This window comes from Nomia melanderi, chromosome 13 (assembly GCF_051020985.1).
Source record: "Nomia melanderi isolate GNS246 chromosome 13, iyNomMela1, whole genome shotgun sequence".
NCBI lineage: Eukaryota > Metazoa > Arthropoda > Insecta > Hymenoptera > Halictidae > Nomia > Nomia melanderi.
This window is the reverse complement of record NC_135011.1, coordinates 13943896-13962252: the sequence shown is the minus strand read 5'-3', so window position 1 is coordinate 13962252 and position 18357 is coordinate 13943896. Positions and strand designations below refer to the sequence as shown.

The following is an 18357-nucleotide window of genomic DNA, read 5'->3' as shown; positions in this document are numbered from 1 at the left end:
TTGCACGTTCGTCCAGGTAGCGGTATTTTCTCGCTGTTGCCAAATGTATTTTTTACTCGAAACTTCGTCGATCTCTTGTTCCCACTCCGTCAGCATCCCCTTCCATACATCCGAAGGAGGGGTAAGAAAGTTGACTTGTGGGTGCAAGAGTTCCGACGAAGAGTAGTTATCCACACGCACTCGACAAGAACTGTTCAATTCCATAGTTCTGTACACGCATTCAAACAGTTCTGTACACGCATTCGAACAGTTCTCTACACGCATTCGAGAGTACACTCGCAACGAACACTCGCAACGAACACTCGCTAACATCTTCAAGAACGTCTGACATTCGAACATCGTCTTGCTCCATCGGTCGAGCCATTCGCAAGATATTCGCACCACTGCTTCACCACCGGATCCAGGTGCCCAAAATTAATTTGGCGGGCACTCATACGAATAAAGCGAAACGCGTCAACGGACGAATACACGTTTAGCTTCACGAAATTATACATTTGACATCACCTGTCAATAAAATGATACTTCTTGGAAAACAATTTAAGAAGTTCAAGACGAGGTCAAAGGAGAGCACTATTAAAGGAAGAATGAATTAAGAACATAAATACGGAATTTTCCAGAGAATCATATTGCACTTATTGAAATGAAAAATTTATCCACCCACCATCAAAAGATTGGGTTCAATGCAATCTTTGCAAAAAGATGTGCGACGAAAACTGTGCTAATAGATATAGTGTTAAAAGTCAATATTTGATATTATTATCATTAAATTCTACAATTTTTAATTAAACACAAAGTTTTTATAATAAATGTCATTTCTTTTTAAATTTCGGAATGATAAGTGGAAAACTAATAGTTCCATAAACTTCTTCCATAAATTTGTTATTAACACACATTCAGCTATAATATCAGTAAGAAAAATTATTAAAAAACTGAGAAAATTTCATTTTAGAAGTAAAAAGCTGAAGAATGAACAGTGTCCGATTCACTCCGGTCAATTTTTTGCTGATATTGATGTTGAATGTTATTGTTATATTAATAATAAATTTGTAAAAAGAAAATGTTTATTTTCAGTTTTAACTGTTAGTTTTTCGTTGTTCATTTTGAACTGATCCGATTTTTCTCGGTCTATCTTAATTGGTTCTTACGTAGTATTATAACTGATTTTTAGTTACATAATAATTAGTTATAAGGAAAACAGTAAGTGTATCTGTTTAAAGAATTTTAGTTATGGATGGAATCGTTATTGTAGATTCGTTGACGTTTGTCTTCATATCGGATTTAATATTGCTACTAATTCTTTTTCGTGAGAAATTGAAACAGTTTAATAGTATATATTGTAAGATCAAAGATGTATTACAATATAAATATTTAGAAGGAGATGTATTCGGAAATTGTAAGCTATATTTACGTTGAAGAAATAGTTCGCATGAAACGATCGTTCAAGAAGTAAAAAAGAATGGTATCTTTACTACTTTATTTATTACATTCAGCGAATTACAGTATTTGCAGGAACTATTGACGTCGCAATGCAAACAGTAAACGTCGGAATTCTACATGATAATACTCTGATCCTTTTATTCCTCTCTAAAATTCTTAAACATTTTTCCTAGTGCGCAGTATAGGTACGAAGAAGAAAGTTCTGGTTTATCCACAACATGTATTATACAAAAAAACGAATGGTATTGTGAAGAAGATACTAAAACGTAGACCATCTTGACAACTTTATACTCTAACAGCGAATAAACATTTACGACGGAATGTCCAAAGTACGCTATTCCGATTAATATCGCACTATACTCAAAGTTGCTGTATCTTGTCAATCAATTTTATACAGGGTGAGTCTCGTAATAAAAACCTGAAAATTATTCGTCATACGAAAAAACGTTTCAAATAAACATTGCTTAGTTTCCAAAGGGAAATACAGCACTTCATCAGTTTTTTGCTTTTTTGCTATTTTGCTATTTTATCGAAATATGAAGGCCACTGTAATTTTTTTAAAGTAAATGTTCTCAGCAGTATAATTTTTTCGTTCTGTATACTATCGAAAACGAAAGTAAATGAACAATGAAAACAGACATTAATAAAGTTTAACTAATATCATTTGTTACCATTATTGTTACATTCTTAAATTTCAATTATTACATATCATTTAGTCAGTAATTAAAGTTAATATTTCAAAAGCAAATTAAAGTACCTACATAGTTTCTTTGGGTTTCTCTTGATATCTTTTGAAGACATAAAACATGAAAAATAAAAAGCAATAACACGAGTCTCAATTCGCCAATCAATAAACGTGGTGAAATAAACTACAGAACAGGAACGAGATATACAGTTTATATATATGTACAATGCTTGATTGAAGCTCTATGACAAAGACTCGAAATTACTCAACCAGAAATATTTTCGTGGTTGACACGTGGTTTATCAGACAAAATTCTACCCTACATTTTCTGATCCGCGCCTTCACTGCAATCTATTCGACGCATAGCACAATACTCGGCATACGAATGAAGCAGACTATGGTCTGTTTTATGAAAGAAGAGCCCTCGAAGGTAGTTCGCTTCTGACCGTGCATTTTGGTGAAGAGCCTGCTGCGACAACAGAACATCGGACAACGTTGTCACATTGTGAGGCACAGCATGGTGTCCTTTTCCGTTCTCTAAATAGTGTTGCTCTCTCGATGACTTGATAAATCAGGTTTCTACATATGTAAGTTCGTCGAAGATAGTTTACGCCATAACGTTTAGAAGTTTCAACAATCTTTTTTATCTCAGAAGATATTATTCATATAGAACTTTAGTGTCCGTTTAAACATTACTTCCGAACAATATAATGATAAATATATTCTTATTTTATATATTTCATCCTACAATAATACCTTTAAAATTATCAGAAAAATATAATCAGTTTCTTATAAGTTCTGCTTAAAAAAAGGCAAGTTTAAAAATGCAGTTCATAATGAAATTAATGCGACAATACTTCTTTATATAGTAACTCCGCGATACGACATTCTGCGCGTCAAAGAATGGTGCATTCGATTAGTGTATACTCTATACTCAACATCTCTGCAAATATTGAAAAAATTTTTTTCACAAGTATCTTCATCATATATTTAAAGACTGGAGTTACTCATTTACAATTATTCTTTTAAAACTTGAAATACAATTTTTTATCGTTTTATTGAACCATGAATGAATAATATGCCGCTGGCATTAAAATAACCGAAAATAACATGTATGTATTGATAATCAATGTATTACAATATATTACAAATCAATATATTACAAAAATGTGTAAATTTAGCGTGTTCAGTTTGTATATTCCTTTCGTGTTCACTGTACTCAAATTTATTCTAAGATTTAAGACATCATTGTAAAAGGAAAATTTAAATCTTTAAATCTATTTAAAAACCAAAATTTAAAGATTTCAAAGCGGAAAGTATGTTTTCATTCCCACTGGTTATACGATATACAAAAATTTTACACCAAAACCAATAATGAATTGCAAACGTAGAAACATTAGGCATTAAAATGAGCCCAGTGGAAATGTCCTACTATTTCTTTTCAAGAAGTTGCGATAACTTGAATATCGACAATTTTTTACTCAAAATGTAATATACATTTCCTTAATCTCGCAGGCAAGTGTGTTACTATGAAAGATACGCGTAAAAGTCAAGCTTTCCTATATTTGCATTGAACTGTTTCAATATAAATTTGATTGCTTTTCGTATTGCTTTATTTCTTTCTACCTATTAAACCATGTATGTATGTTCTAACATTGAATTTTATGTAGCTTTCGTGTAGTCTTTCATTGAGACAAAAGTTGTCAGAATCTTTGTATTTGTCTTTAAATATAATAATTGAGTGTTATATGTAAGTTCCCTTTCACTCTTAGCGTAGAAGAGCTCGAATTCGTCAACGACTCGTCATCCGCCATTAGCTGCAACGCGAGCCTTGCGCGTTCCCCAATAAACATCGGCACACTGTCTCGTTGCCACAGAAACGGTCGAAGTAGGACCACCGAGAAAAGAATAGCAATATGTGTGCGACAAAAAAAAAGATTGATACGACACATCGCAAAAAGACACGACACATCGCAAAATGTCGGGTCTACAGTGTGTTACTGATCTGAATTCAGCCGGCCTATAGCTCAAAAATGAAGAGGGGCAAAGGAAAACGTCCACGCGCGGCACTGGGCCCGAGCTTCAAGGGCTTTTTTTTCGTGAAACACACCATAGTGTTTCAGATTACTCGATATTTTTCATTTCAATAACAGAAAAGTTCATTTACAATGTTAGTATATGTATTTAAATTCAATTTAAATTTATTGTAGATTTACTGTATAATACTGTATAGTATATTTATCCATTTATTGTTTCTGGAGACAACAACAACACATAACAACTTGTATATACCAAAGATTACGTTACAATTCTTGTGTAACACTTATTGATTGCTAGAAGTGTAACTATTTGAATTATTTTATTACAGTTTGTGCACGGATCGGCACACTTGATGCCTACAATTAAACGAATGGAATAAATATCGGTGATAAACTCGGTTATAACTCGAGAAGCTATGACTGAAGAAGAAGTAGAAGAAGAAGAAGGTTCGCGGAATAATTGGGGTTCTTATACAGTTTTTTTCGAACCGACAACTTTCGATGCTAATATCTTGATAACGGCTGACGTGAAAAATTTCATGTCTTTGGTTTGGAAACGTCTGAATGTTGGCTTCAAAAATATGCAATAGAAACTATAAGGTTTTATTTAAGAATTGATCTTTGCCGGACGTTTCAAGGTCACGTCACGGCCAAATACCTCCCACCGTGACATATAGTATTTTATACTGTGTAACTTTTATTTGACACATATGTTCGTATCTCTGATATTTTTCGAGATACTTCGGTGTTTTTAAATTGATTCCCATAAATTTTTCTTAAAACTAAATCTATTTTTACCTCGGGAACTATTTGAGTTTTGAACGCATGTTCACTGGAATTTTTTTTAACTCGGTTTAGTGAGTTGTATACGCCCTATCATTTGTGCGCAACAATATTGTTACACCTTGTATAAAAAGTGCTCGGAACCTAGGTTTATAGACCGTATACAGCGCGAAGTCACGGCCCTAATGAGCTGTGGCTGTCGAGCGATGGCTGTGTAGCGCCAAAGCTCTGAGCACGCGCTCTCGCCGGAGATTTCCTTATCTGTCCGAAAGGAAAACTGTTCTCATACTTTCTGCGGGAGGTTTCTTCTTCAGAAATGTCTGCAGAGACCATTGCTTTATTGTAAATGCATGCTAGCCAACGCACTTTTCGTAAAAATGTAACAGAAATGAGTACTGTGGATGCCCAACGTTAGCCAAGTAGAGCTTTGTTTCAAAAGTGAAGGGGGGCAATGGGACTTTTCCACTCACAACGCTGGGCTTTTGGATGCATAGTCATTATTATGCCGAGGCGCATGCCGAGGCTCGAGCCTCGTGAGTGGAAGAGTTCCCTTGCCCCTCTTCACTTTTGAACCAATGATCGGCTTGGCTAACGTGGGACCTCCAGTACAGTACGCGCATCAACACTTTTTTAAACTTTGATCATTATTTACAAGTATTTATATAATGACACGAAATATTCCAAATTTCTATAGCTACACATATTCGAACAACTCTTCTATTTTCTACGACAAATTTGAACTGGCTATCGTTTTTAGTTTGTGTCGTAATACTTATTTCTTTAAAAAATTCGACCGCTTTTACAAAAACCCATGTTTTTTGAAAATTGAAAGTGATCCAGCAATTTGGTTTTCGGATTCGTATTTAAGGCAAGGAATTCTATAAGAAGCACTTAGTAGCTATTGCAAAACACAAACAAAGTTCAAATTTGTTGGACCGTGTAATTCAGGAAGTTTAATTGTTTATATTGGTGGTACTAATTATCTGATTCATAATCGGTTGATGTAACGGGTGCAAAGATATTAATAGTTGGTAGGGACGATGAATCAGTAGAGGTGTACGAGTTCTTGAATGTACTGGGTACTCGAGAGTGCGTCTCGGCTGGAAAAGACCTAGCGTGCTCGAACCGAATAAGTATCCGAGACGTTCGAGCTCTCAAGCGCGCAATGGGCCAATCTAGGAGGGAAAAAGTCAAGTCAGGAATGAGATATATCCTCTATGAATTCTTGTTTCAGAATGTTTCATGATATTAATGACACGCATAATAATTTAATATCCATATAAACGTGAAAATCAACGCATGAGGACACTAAAGTGTAACACGACGGAATCATACCTTCATTTTCATCACAAAGAAGATTGTGTTACAAAAAACTAGTAAGTTTTTTACATTTTTATTTAGTACTTATGAAATTCACATAAGTAAACGTTTGCATGGCAATTCGCAAAATTTGTGAATAATGTTTTTTACAGTAATTTTTGGAGATCTTTCTAAATATTATTTTTCATGTCACTCAGCGGACTTTGAAATAGAAGAATTAACGAACTCCAGGAGATTCTGTCTTGAAATTTCAATGATCTTTACTTGAAACCGTATAGAAGTAATTTCGTTATCATCTGCGACCCCATGAATGATATTTTTTTTAAGTTTTTGTTTCGTGGCCGCGCCATGTCGTACATCCGTCACTATTAAGAAAATATTCATGAACCGTTATCTGATATCAATGTTTCTAATTACACCTGATCCAGTCATTAATAGTTATAGAGCAGTTTAAAAACAAAACAGAAAAATTTGTTGCTCGAAAAAGTATTACAATTAGTCAATTAGATCTTCTATCCAGCTCCACAACAAACCGAACTTCTTCAACGTCAGAATAGTGAGATAGCGATTCTGATAGTTCTAATTATATAGTATAATTATTATTTCATATATTCCGTGTACTATATTGAAACTTTAATATATATTGTTTATATTTATAGTTTATTTATTCATATGTATACGTTATTTATATTTACTTATTTGTTTGTATGTATATATTACTTACATTTATAGTTTATGTATGCGTATATTTTGTTGTCACTTATAGTTTACGTACATACACACGTTTCTTTTACATTCCTCTTCTTATATTTTACACATACGTATACTTGTGTTATTATGTTATATTATTTGTCATTTACTTTTCCAAGGAACAATTATATATTCTGTACATATGTTTAGTTAAATATATTAGAAATATATGGTCCATATGAAGTAAATAAATAAGTTTCCAATTAGTGTAGCTTACACGACTCAGCTCTGCTGATTGGCTAACCAATCCGACAGTAGCCAATTAGCAAAGAGTTTTCCATTATGGGATCCATACACGCTGAAACATGCGGCGACGCAAACAGTGACTCCTACATAGGTCTCATACAGCCCAGCATTAGAGTCTGAGACCTTTTACACTGTTGAAACGGATTACGAGTTTCAAGTTTCACGAGTCCTGCTTGAGCATCTAGTCTCCTATTGGTCGGTTTCCCTCTACAGCGTGATGTTGCCCCTACAGTGCGCAAACGTAAACATAAAACTAATTGGTCATTCATATCGAAATAGTCACTCCAGAAATTAGTTAAAAAGTTCATTATAAATTGATATCGAATACTCTGAAGCGACCATACAATTTTTGTTACATGGGAGTTTCAGTCTGTAGAAATAAAATATCTTAAAATTATATAACATTGTTTAATGTCTGACCGGAATATTTAAAACAATGTTTTTCTCCAAACTATTATTATTCTTTTTTGGCAAATATTTTATTCTAACAATATCCGATAAAGCACACAAGTATGAAAATAATGAATTTAATAATTTAGAAAAAAATTATTTATTTCATTTGTAGCGGTACGTGGCTCGCAGCGTTGGTAGGAAATAGCATTGACCACTTACAGATGTTTAGGTATAGGAAATTAAGCCTACCCTAAAGTCTGTAAGTCGGCGAAAATATTTTACACTTTTTACACGTGCGTAACTGAATAGGCTACCCTACCATAAACGCTGCCAGCCATGTCCCGTTAAGGCTTTTTCGGCCGCACGGTCAGCGCGGCTCGGGAAAAAGATTCCGAATTAGAAATTCACAATTTTTCCCCTGCCAAAAATTGAGGCGACGTTGGAGAAGGGAATTAGCTCCACCCTCGAAGTTTCCAAGGGGTAACGCCTTTCCGAAAACGAAGATAAATAAAGCGGAAAGGCGCGAGAAAGCAGATTACCCGTTCTGCCTCCGAACACTCGTCTACATAAATAAATAACTTGCAAACATATTTGTCGCGAGTATTCAATAACACCTTACATCGCGACACCATTTAATAATTTTATTTTTAAAAAGATAGTGAATAGATTGTCGAGTATTACTACGGACCTGTCTTTTATAATATTCACACCATCTCCAAGATAAATAATTATGCATGTTGGATTCTATAAAACACACAGAATATTGTCGTGTAACAAATTTGTGTTGGCAGTCAAGTTCAAAATCGATCAATTTATATCATTAACCTTTGCAAGTAAAAAAAGGGCGCACGTTCCAAGTGCCGTGTCATTGTTCTACGACAGAAAACATTCTTTTGTATAGGTCTCCTCTACTCGTTTTTTACTGGAGTCTTTCTCGCCAACCATGCCAGGACTCCTGATTTTTGCCTTGACTCCACTTGAGGTTTTGGCGAACGGCATGTGGTCCAAATAGTTTTACGATAACAGCAGTGATGACGAAACTGTTCGTCTTCTTCCATTCTAAACCGCCTTTCCTTTGCCAGCGAATGCAGGAGTTTGACTCCGGCATGGATGCCAGTTACTGCTGTTGCTAATTCACTGACACTGTCCTACATACACCTCGAGTCGCATTGTAAAATCTAGGAGTCGCTGCTTGCATCGCCACATGTTTTAGCATGTATGAGGTCTTTTAAGGAAAATGACCACTATGAATTTTCGCCCCGGAATGGGTCTCATCGCAGCCATTGCTTGCTGCACACAGCAGAACGTTGTTGCAGATAGGGCAGACAACACTTACCCATCGCGTACTGAATTAACTTTGTTGTAAAAACATAGCCATAATCATTCCACTCTACCGCGTATTTTGAATAATGTTTATAGTTATTATTGTTAGAGCGTTTCGTGTTCCTCTTTTCCTTGTACACGAGGATGTTCTTGATGAAAAATCCTAATCGGAACACCACGTACAAACACAGTAAAGCTCGAAAGACATCCGCCTATCGCGTACGGCAATACTGTCCATGTTATTAAGATTTATCTTTACTGGACCTACAGTTTCAGTACTGTTCGACGTTGACATATTTATTGAGTTGTCGCATTGTTTAGCTACATGTTCTGCTTGTTTGCATAAAAATCAAATAACTAGTGGATGTGAAAATACTATACATATTGAGTGTTATCATGGGTAATTAAGAAAAACTCGGAAATTTTCGAAACGTCGTTTGGATTTGCAAACCCAGATTGCCTCTAAAAATTTATAAAATGTGTAAATCCCGCACTTTGCAACCCTGCTTGAAGGAAAGACACCCTGGAGATTAATTTAATACTATTTTGTTTAAAGGTATTATTTTCTATAATGATTATAATCATGAGAAAGAAAAAGAGATACATTAGATAAGATAATTCTTTGGGAAGGATTTAATAGTGGTCTGACTGCCTCTACATAGTGCTTTACTAATTGATAAATTTGGATAAATTGTTACAAAATTTGTTGCTGTTATTTTGTTAGTGAAATAGATGCCAATATAACTATTTGATATGCGTAAATCGACAAGAATAGCATTAGATCCGGTGATGTTAACTACTGCCAGTGCATAACCTTTTATGGTTATACCATCAATTGAGTCAATTATAATCGTTTATTCTTTGCTGAGAAATGTGTTATTGATTGTAACTGAAGCATAGGAACTTGTTGACTGTACGATTTAAATATTTAACGGGTTTTTGTTAACACGTTAAGCGCCTGTCAGTCAGCGATGACCGACGCTTCTGAATTGCTTGCTTGTCGGTAATAGTGTAATGCAAGGATTGTGCTCACAAATCATTAATGAATGTTTCTACTTATCTTTGTTCCAAAAGAATAGTGTTACGTAAAACGTTCAAGATTTTGGTGATACTTAACTTTTTAATTTTACATTAATATTAACTTTCATGTTAAGGTCTTTGTGCTCATAGGCCATGTTCATAGTACACATACCATGGTTAACCCCTTGGCTTACAATATTGTGTCAGACTCGTGGTGAATATTTCGAATAAAATTTAACAAATATAAATGTCACTTAATTCTTTAAAGTCCGAACTGAATATTATTTTTCTATTATTAATTGCAATGCTTCTGAGTAAACGTAGACACAGAATAAGTATAGAATTTTTCTCTCTTTTTATTGAATTATGAACAATAAAACATCTCTGTTAAGCGCAATTGGGAAAGAAATCATAGGCTAAAGGGTTAAAGCAGTATACATGAAACGATAAATATGTGTACGCTTGACTACATGGTAAACAAACTAGAAGAAATCTAGAATCACCAGTATACTAAGGCACTGAACTTAACGGCACTTGTGAAACAAAATAAACACGTCCGATTGGTACAAATCGCATAGAGACGACAGTTCTTGACTTTTATTATGCTACGAGGATGTGAAATGCATATATTATTGAAATCGATATTCGATGAATCAAACTGAAGGACTATTTATTGAAATTATTGTTTGTTCTTAATCTTAAAATAATACTGATAATGATTTTTGGATTATCTTGAAGATGATTAGCGAAAAAGGGTTCAACCAAAAATACATTGTTCTTTTACGTCCATAAAATCTTATTTTGCAATTTCAAAAGTTTCAAAATTTTATTTTGTAATATTATAGACGTGAAACATACAATGTATTTTTTGTTAAAACTTTTTTTCGCTATCTCTTACTATTCTCAGAATAATCTACGGAAAAGAAAAATTTGCATTTTATTCAAGGGATGGTTTCATTCTTTCAAAATGAAATTCGGCACGAAAAAATTGCAATGTATTATGCTTGATTTACTCTACTTACATACAAAGTTTCATAATTTTTTTGAATTTCCGGGTTCGATACCCTTCCTTGTAAGCTTAAACCTTCATAGTGCAGTGAATGTTCACTATGGAATGTAAGTAACTGTAGAAAATGAAACAATAACATCTCAAGAATCAACGAAAGTAAGGATGATTAAAATATGGGAAACAGTAACACTATTCAGACTTTGTGTTCTTCGTCGACAACTTTCACAGATGGTTTGCAGATATTGGAGTTAAAATGAGAAACGAGTACTTAAGTAGATACTCGAGGCTCTGAAAATGTTTTCCATAGGTAATATTTCAAAAAAACGACAACGATCCTGCGTAGGTAGGAATCGTTTATAGAGGACCCTTCCAAAAAACGAATCCTAAACGAATTTGAGTTAAATCGTTTAAAGGGGTGATGTCATATTCAAGTATAGTTTCTATATATTTGTACACGCACAAACAATTAAAATTGTTATTCCATTCATTCTCGTTATGTCTTGCGGGAATAAGTTTTCTCATTGTCAGTAAAATATGTGAAAATTAATTTTTACGAATCTAATAAAATACCTTTCCGAAAATTTCTTGAAAACTAAAGAATCACAATCTAGATTATCAACATTATGATCAGCTAAGTTTATACTGCTTTCAGCTTCGTCCTCTATCCTTACGTCTCAGTGCGTCGTAGTCAGTCTCATTTCTGTTTTTTGTCATTGCCGCGTGGCAATAAATCGATTTCAGCTCATTTTTGTTAGTGGCCGAGTCGCATAATGAATAACGAATCTATTATCTAAATGAAAGCAAATAAAAAACGAAAATTCCTAACGCAGTGCGATACTTTAATGCTTCATAGCTATTGTACTGAACAATCAAAGCCAATACCGAGTGATGGTAACATGTATAGGAAACAGTTGTTCAAAATTAAGTCTTCAACAACACATTTCAAGGTGATCCAAATCGGCGAGGGATCAATGTCTTACATAATCATCCAGATGTATCCACATACGCTTCTAATTCATGATCAGATCTCTTAATGTACCAGCTCACGAGCTTCTATTATTTGTTCGAGTTCTCTGTTCCCGATGCTTGCCGTTCGCTATACATTGTTAATAAAACTGTCCACACTGCTACTTGTGAACAGTTCACTATAAGAATATGAAAATCGAAGAGTGTTCCAAAAAAAGTGAAACAAGTAAATATTTTGCGGAAAAATCCGTTGTGGTATTTTCGTTTGGAACAATAATTATTAGCTTTACTTTGGGAATGGTATTTTTTTTAATATGAATGTCACTTTTTGTTAATTTTTTACATATAACATTTGAAGTATATACCACGTATTTTTTTATAATCAAAGTATGTAAAATCTTAGGAGCTACATGTTGTTAAAGAAAGGCATTTTCAAAAACCATGCCTAGATGATTGACATGATTCGGGCCCTTACAGTGTGATTGTCTTCAGTATGAATATGGTTATAGTATCTAGCAAAAAGATTAAAATATCTCAACGTGTAAACAAATAGCGGCAGTTTAATGTTCAAATTCAGATTTTTTAAGGTTTTCTGTTTGCTTTTAACATAATAAAAATTTATAAAAAATTAAGATCTTTTAAAGATTGAGATACTGAATATAGCAACAAAACTGCTAAAGAACCTGTTCACATTTCAAGTCAATCGAATACCCGAATCTTGAGATATTATGTCAACCATGACCGGAAAACATGCTTTCGAGATAAATGCGTTTAAAATTTTTCTGTTGTTTACGTACGAAACAGATGGTTTTACGGATTGGAAAAGTATGTATCGAGTATTTACAATTAGTCAACAATTCCAGGATCATATAGAGAAATAAAAAGAAACATAAAAGAAAATGTCATGAACGAGGGCACAGCAAGTGCCACGTAATGTAAAAATATATCTACTGTCACATATCACGTTATGCAGTAGCAGTGTTCCTCAAATGTCTGTAACTCAAGAAAAAAAGATTGATCTTTAAAACTTCCAAATGAAAAATCCCCTTAACAACTTAAGGGGTTACTTAATTGAATTAATCACACTTTCCAGTGTATTGTATTAGGTTGTCCCATAAGTTCGTTTGGTGTTCCATTATGTATGAATAGAGCGAAAAAACTTTTGCGACAAACTAATATTTCTTGTATATTTAAATTATATAATATTATATTTTCTCTTTGTTAAAAATATTTGCTTTAAACATACTTCAACTGGTTTTGGTTTTATATGTACTTAAACTCTATGTCAATTTTAAAGTAAAAAATTCCAGTAAAATTTTAGTATATCCCCGCAGTAATCGATTTTAATAAAACCATTAAATATTGCAAGAATTGTACATTCCGAACAACTTTTTCGTTTGAAAGAAATGTTGCTGACATTTAGTGTCCAAGATAATCGTGAAAAACTTTCGTTACCACTCATTGAATTCTTTATAGGTGAGCGCGTCCGTGAGACAAACACAAGCATAGCAGCGCGGTCGCTGGTTTTAATTCGGAGAATGTAAGTATTTGTTTCATAAATTATTATTTCACGCGATATTTATAAATTTCAAAGTAATAGACACAAATGTCGGAATATGTTTACGCAGTTTCTATTTGATTTAAATATAGAAATTTATTGGCGTTTTTATAAAAAGTTCATACGCATTCCATTAAGATTTGATTTCATTTCGATACTTGTCACTTCCTCGTGGACACATTAACGATTTGAATATCTTGTACATCACGTCGATATTGCTTAGGATAGATAATATTATCTTTAATTCAGCGTATTTCAGTATTTAATATTTAATATAAATTGAGATATAATTTTTTTATCAGCGTTACGAATGGGAGAAAGTGAAAGTTCACAACGACAACTTTTGTCTAATACTAAATATAATATCTTTTGCTATTAAAAAATTATTCACATAGATCTTTCGAAAATTTAGAAGTTTTTACTATGTTGGAGGACTATAAGAAATGTTACCAACGTTTATAGTATCTATACTGTTCGGAATACACATATTTTTTAACAGGAAGTGACTTTTTAAATTTTAAAATAAAAAGCATTTATGTCTTAATTGAAAATTGCAAGTTGAACGTATTAGTTGTCACCATTGTATAACAAATATTACCTCCGAAAGCCAGCTCACTTTTTTCATTTATTGATATAATTTTTCTACAGAAATACATTTTTGAATGTACTGTGCATAAGTTATATGTTCTTAATACTTTCTGCGATCATTTTAGTTAAATATGAATAACGAAACTTCTGAGGAAATTATAGAAGCAGTTTTATATGTAGACTCATGTCGTTCACATATGAACCAATGTATTAAAACAGTTGCAACAAAAATGATAAACTTTACCTATCTCTTATAGGATGTAAGATTTAGTAATTTATTTATTTATATCAATGTCAATATTATAATTTATTACTTTTGTTTTCCGTTTGTAAGCTATTTTCATATAATCCCAAAAATAAAAAGTTTTTTGTAGGTGACTTATATATCATCTAGATATTCCAATATCAAAATCGACGAAGGGAATTCCCGTCGCGTAACCTTCTACCTCTTATCGGTAGATACTATATCATTCGCAATTTATCTCAACTTATCCTGTGTTCACGTGTCACTGGAAATCCCATCTTTCTCTGATTTTTATCCGCGACGCCCAAGCATTTTACGTTTCAAAATCGTACCTTGCTAACTATCACTATCAATTATCACATTGTCTGTTTTTCCAAACTTAATAAATATTTGTTAAAATTTGTTTTTAATGCATTGTATTTGAGGATAGAACCGAATTATGAGTGTGACAATTGTCATACGTTTGTTATTTTGAATGATAATAAACAAGATTTCCAAATGTAATTGTTATTATTAGAAATAGCGAAAAGTAGCTGATGTAATGAAATTAGTATTTAAAATCGACTTGAATTATTTCCCTATGGTTAGTTTATTTAATTACTTGTCTATTATTCGTTATTATACGTATATACAGGACGGGGCACGCAATTGAAACTACTTCTATTACTGCAAAAATGTTATTTTCGTGAAAAATGTTTCAAATAAAAGTTTATTAGTTATAAATTTAATTTGGTGTAATTGATTTTCCAATAGAACGCATAAAAGTCATATGAAGGTCGAGTATGTATTTTTAAACGAAGTTATATATTTTTTATTGCACAATTCAATTCATCTCGCAGTGTTATACAAAAAGGTATTGACCTATTAATAAGAAATCACTAGTTTAAGAGGTATATATTTTACCTTCAGTTATTCAAAGTGGTACAATTGAACCACTAGGGTACCACGTTCAAAAATTGGCAGATATCTCTGAAATTTTCTAAAAGTTCAATTATACGATTGAATCGAATAATTGACTATGTATTACCACGCAGAGTTTATTTTCAGTTGCCAGTGAGTTACCGAAGTGGTTCAATTATACCGCTTTGAGTACTTGAAGGTAAAACACTTACTAAATAAACTATTTTTTACTATGAAATGATTAATACTTTTTAAAAGAAAATTAAGATATTTAATAATTATGTAATAAAAGACACAGAGTATTCTGAAATTATGATGTACAAATGAAAGAACTCATACAACTTATAAAACTGAGTAACATCTTACTGAACACGGATCGAAATCTCAACGGTGTCCAAAATAAAAATAGATTTTGTTTTAAGAAAAATGTATTGTGATCGAATTGAGAACAGCAAATTATCTCGTAAGATACCAGTAATGTAGAAAATATATTAGTCAAAAGTTACAGAATGTGAAATATTACATATCACGGTGAGATGTATTTGATCGTGAGGTGACACTGAAACGTCCCACAAATGTTACGTTACAATTCTATAATGCCCATCCCATACTTTTGAAGCTAATATTTAAGTATTTTCAAACTATTAGAAATTAAATTTTTTGCGTAAGCCGTGACCAAGATATCAGCATCCCACATTGCCAGTTCGCCGGTAGTGACGGTAGCTGACGGACTCATACTTATTTAAAGTTTTATCAGCTGCAGTTTTCAAGGCTGATAGGAGTGAAATATTCAATTAATTTATCAATTTGATGACTGTCCGTGTTGAAATTTTCCGATTCGCCAGTAGTGGTGATATCACCAGGAGCCTGCCAAAGGTATCTGCCGTCCAGGTACAAACGCTTATTTAGCATTATTATTTTTCAAAAACCTTGCTTCGCAGCAATGCAGTACACCGACTCACTCTCAACATTATTAATAATTATACTGCATTGCATAATTCAAAGATGTTGGGTGCATAAAACAAATATTAGATATTTCTTTTTTGCCGCCCTATTAATGTTGTTGCTCAGGTGTGATGTACCCCTTATACCCTCGAGTTTGCACGGCCCTGGGTACTGCCATCAATACATTTAAGAATTGCAACGATATGTAATGTTTCACATTTTGTAATTTTTGTCTAATATATTTTTGATATCACAGATATTTTTTAGGATAAGTCTGTGTTCTCAATTCGATCGCAATACATTTTTCTTAAAGCAAAACCTATTTTGATCTCGAATACCGTTGAAATTTCGAAGCATGTTCACTAGGGTTTCTTTACTCAGCATAGTGAGTTGTATACACTCTTTCGTTTGTGCGCCATAATTTCGGAACAGCCTATATGATTCCATTTAAGAAAACAAAATTGTCCGTCATCTGAACTTTGCGCATTCTTCTATTGGAAAATCAATTATGTATACATTATCATGTTCTCCTGAAAGCCATTTATCTGAAACATTTTCTACTGAAGTCGCTATTTGTGGAATAATCGAAATGGTCCCAGTTAGGTCCGTATTCTATCCTATACATACATATATATTGCACGTACTGCATTATTACAGGTGAGATAAATCGGTTACTGTGAATACATGCAAAATGTAATACTTATGTAATATTTATTTTCGTCTAGTGACATTTTCTTTCAACTTCAACCGTGAAAAAGGCTTGTAACCATTAACGTGAATCACCCCGTATACGTGTGTTTTCTCAAGAATGTAAACTGACATTTTAAAAAAAGGGAACGAATGTTCGATAATTTTATTAGAAGCTGTACGATTATTTCTGTCGTAATGGAATATCTGTTGTGCGAGCAGTACGTTGCAGAGGAAGGTAGGGTAAAATGGAACGTTTCTTTTTTAATCGTAAAAACAAAGTACCTGGAGCAATAACGTATGCAACCTTTTTTGAAAGTCTTAAGTGGATCTTCAGCTATAAGAAAATAAAAGATTTTTTAATAAAATATTTATATGTGTATGTATTTATTGTCTTGAAATATCCGCTTCACAAAATTTATAAGATAAAATGAAACACTCGTATAAAGTCATATAAAAACATAAAATGTTTATTTCTACTCAATCAAAATTGCTAGCTGAATATGTTTAATTGTTAACCAACATAAGTATACCATAAATACGTATTCATGATTTTCTGAACAAAAATCACAAATAAGTATGTCACCTTTTTTTGCACTAGTAAAATCTAATCCGTCAGTTTTTATCTCATCTTCGATTGTAATTTGGTACACATGAATACGATGACACGTAACCAATTAAAACTGTAAACAAAGCAAATAGCAGGGAACTCAACTATTTTGACAACTATTTTGCCCTGCGTATCATAAGTTAGAACAGCATATAAAATTTATAGTTTGGCATGAAATATAGAAATAACGTAGGTGTTAAAAATACAGCTTAAGGAACGTAGAATTCATTACTGTAGTTATCCTGTTCAATTTTTTAATCGAAAGCTAAAAAAGAATGCTTCAAACATCTATGTAACATCAAAACTTCTTCACTGAATATTTTTCCAATGCTTTTAATGGAAAAATAGCTCATGAACTGCTCTGCAGTCGATCTCAAACTACATCGAGGACTTATTAGAACCATGCCATGCGATATCAATTCGATACGAACTCTTTATCTATGAAAGACATTATTGTCCCGTTTTACGGATCGTTCCGTTTTACCCCACTTTCCTCTATCACTGCAAATTTCAAGAGGTAATCTTCTACTTTTCTTAAGTCCCCTTTCTGTCTATCTCTTTTATGAAAATCCTCATTCTTTTATTTATTATCCCACTTTTATCATTTCTCGTTGATCTCAAAACGGTCGAGGCTAACTCACATATTTCGAAGAATGAAACTTTCCGTAAGTCTTGAAGAAATTGTTGTCTGTGATAAAATGGGTTTGAATATTTGTTCCCCCCTTCAAAAAATAGCAAGCATCAAAATAAAATATAAATTCGTAACAGTTCAATCATAATATTTCTGTTGAAATTAATATGCGAATATTTTGTCATGGTTTTGTTTTTCATACTATAGGATCAATTTTATTTCG

General features: G+C 32.9%; 1 protein-coding gene across 4 annotated transcripts in view; it reads left to right on the top strand.

The window, feature by feature from the left end:
• LOC116425661 (tachykinin-like peptides receptor 99D) overlaps window positions 1-18357 on the top strand; it is a 603076-nt gene that overhangs the window by 99620 nt on the left and 485099 nt on the right. The window contains exon 2 of one of the 4 annotated variants that reach the window (XM_031973676.2): window positions 13448-13511. The exons of 2 other annotated variants lie outside the window; for them this stretch is intronic. The gene's annotated coding sequence lies outside the window, so the exon portion shown is untranslated. Of the gene's footprint in view, window positions 1-13447; window positions 13512-16116; window positions 16153-18357 lie in introns of those variants that run through there. One more of the 4 variants, XM_031973678.2, reaches the window with a different exon arrangement.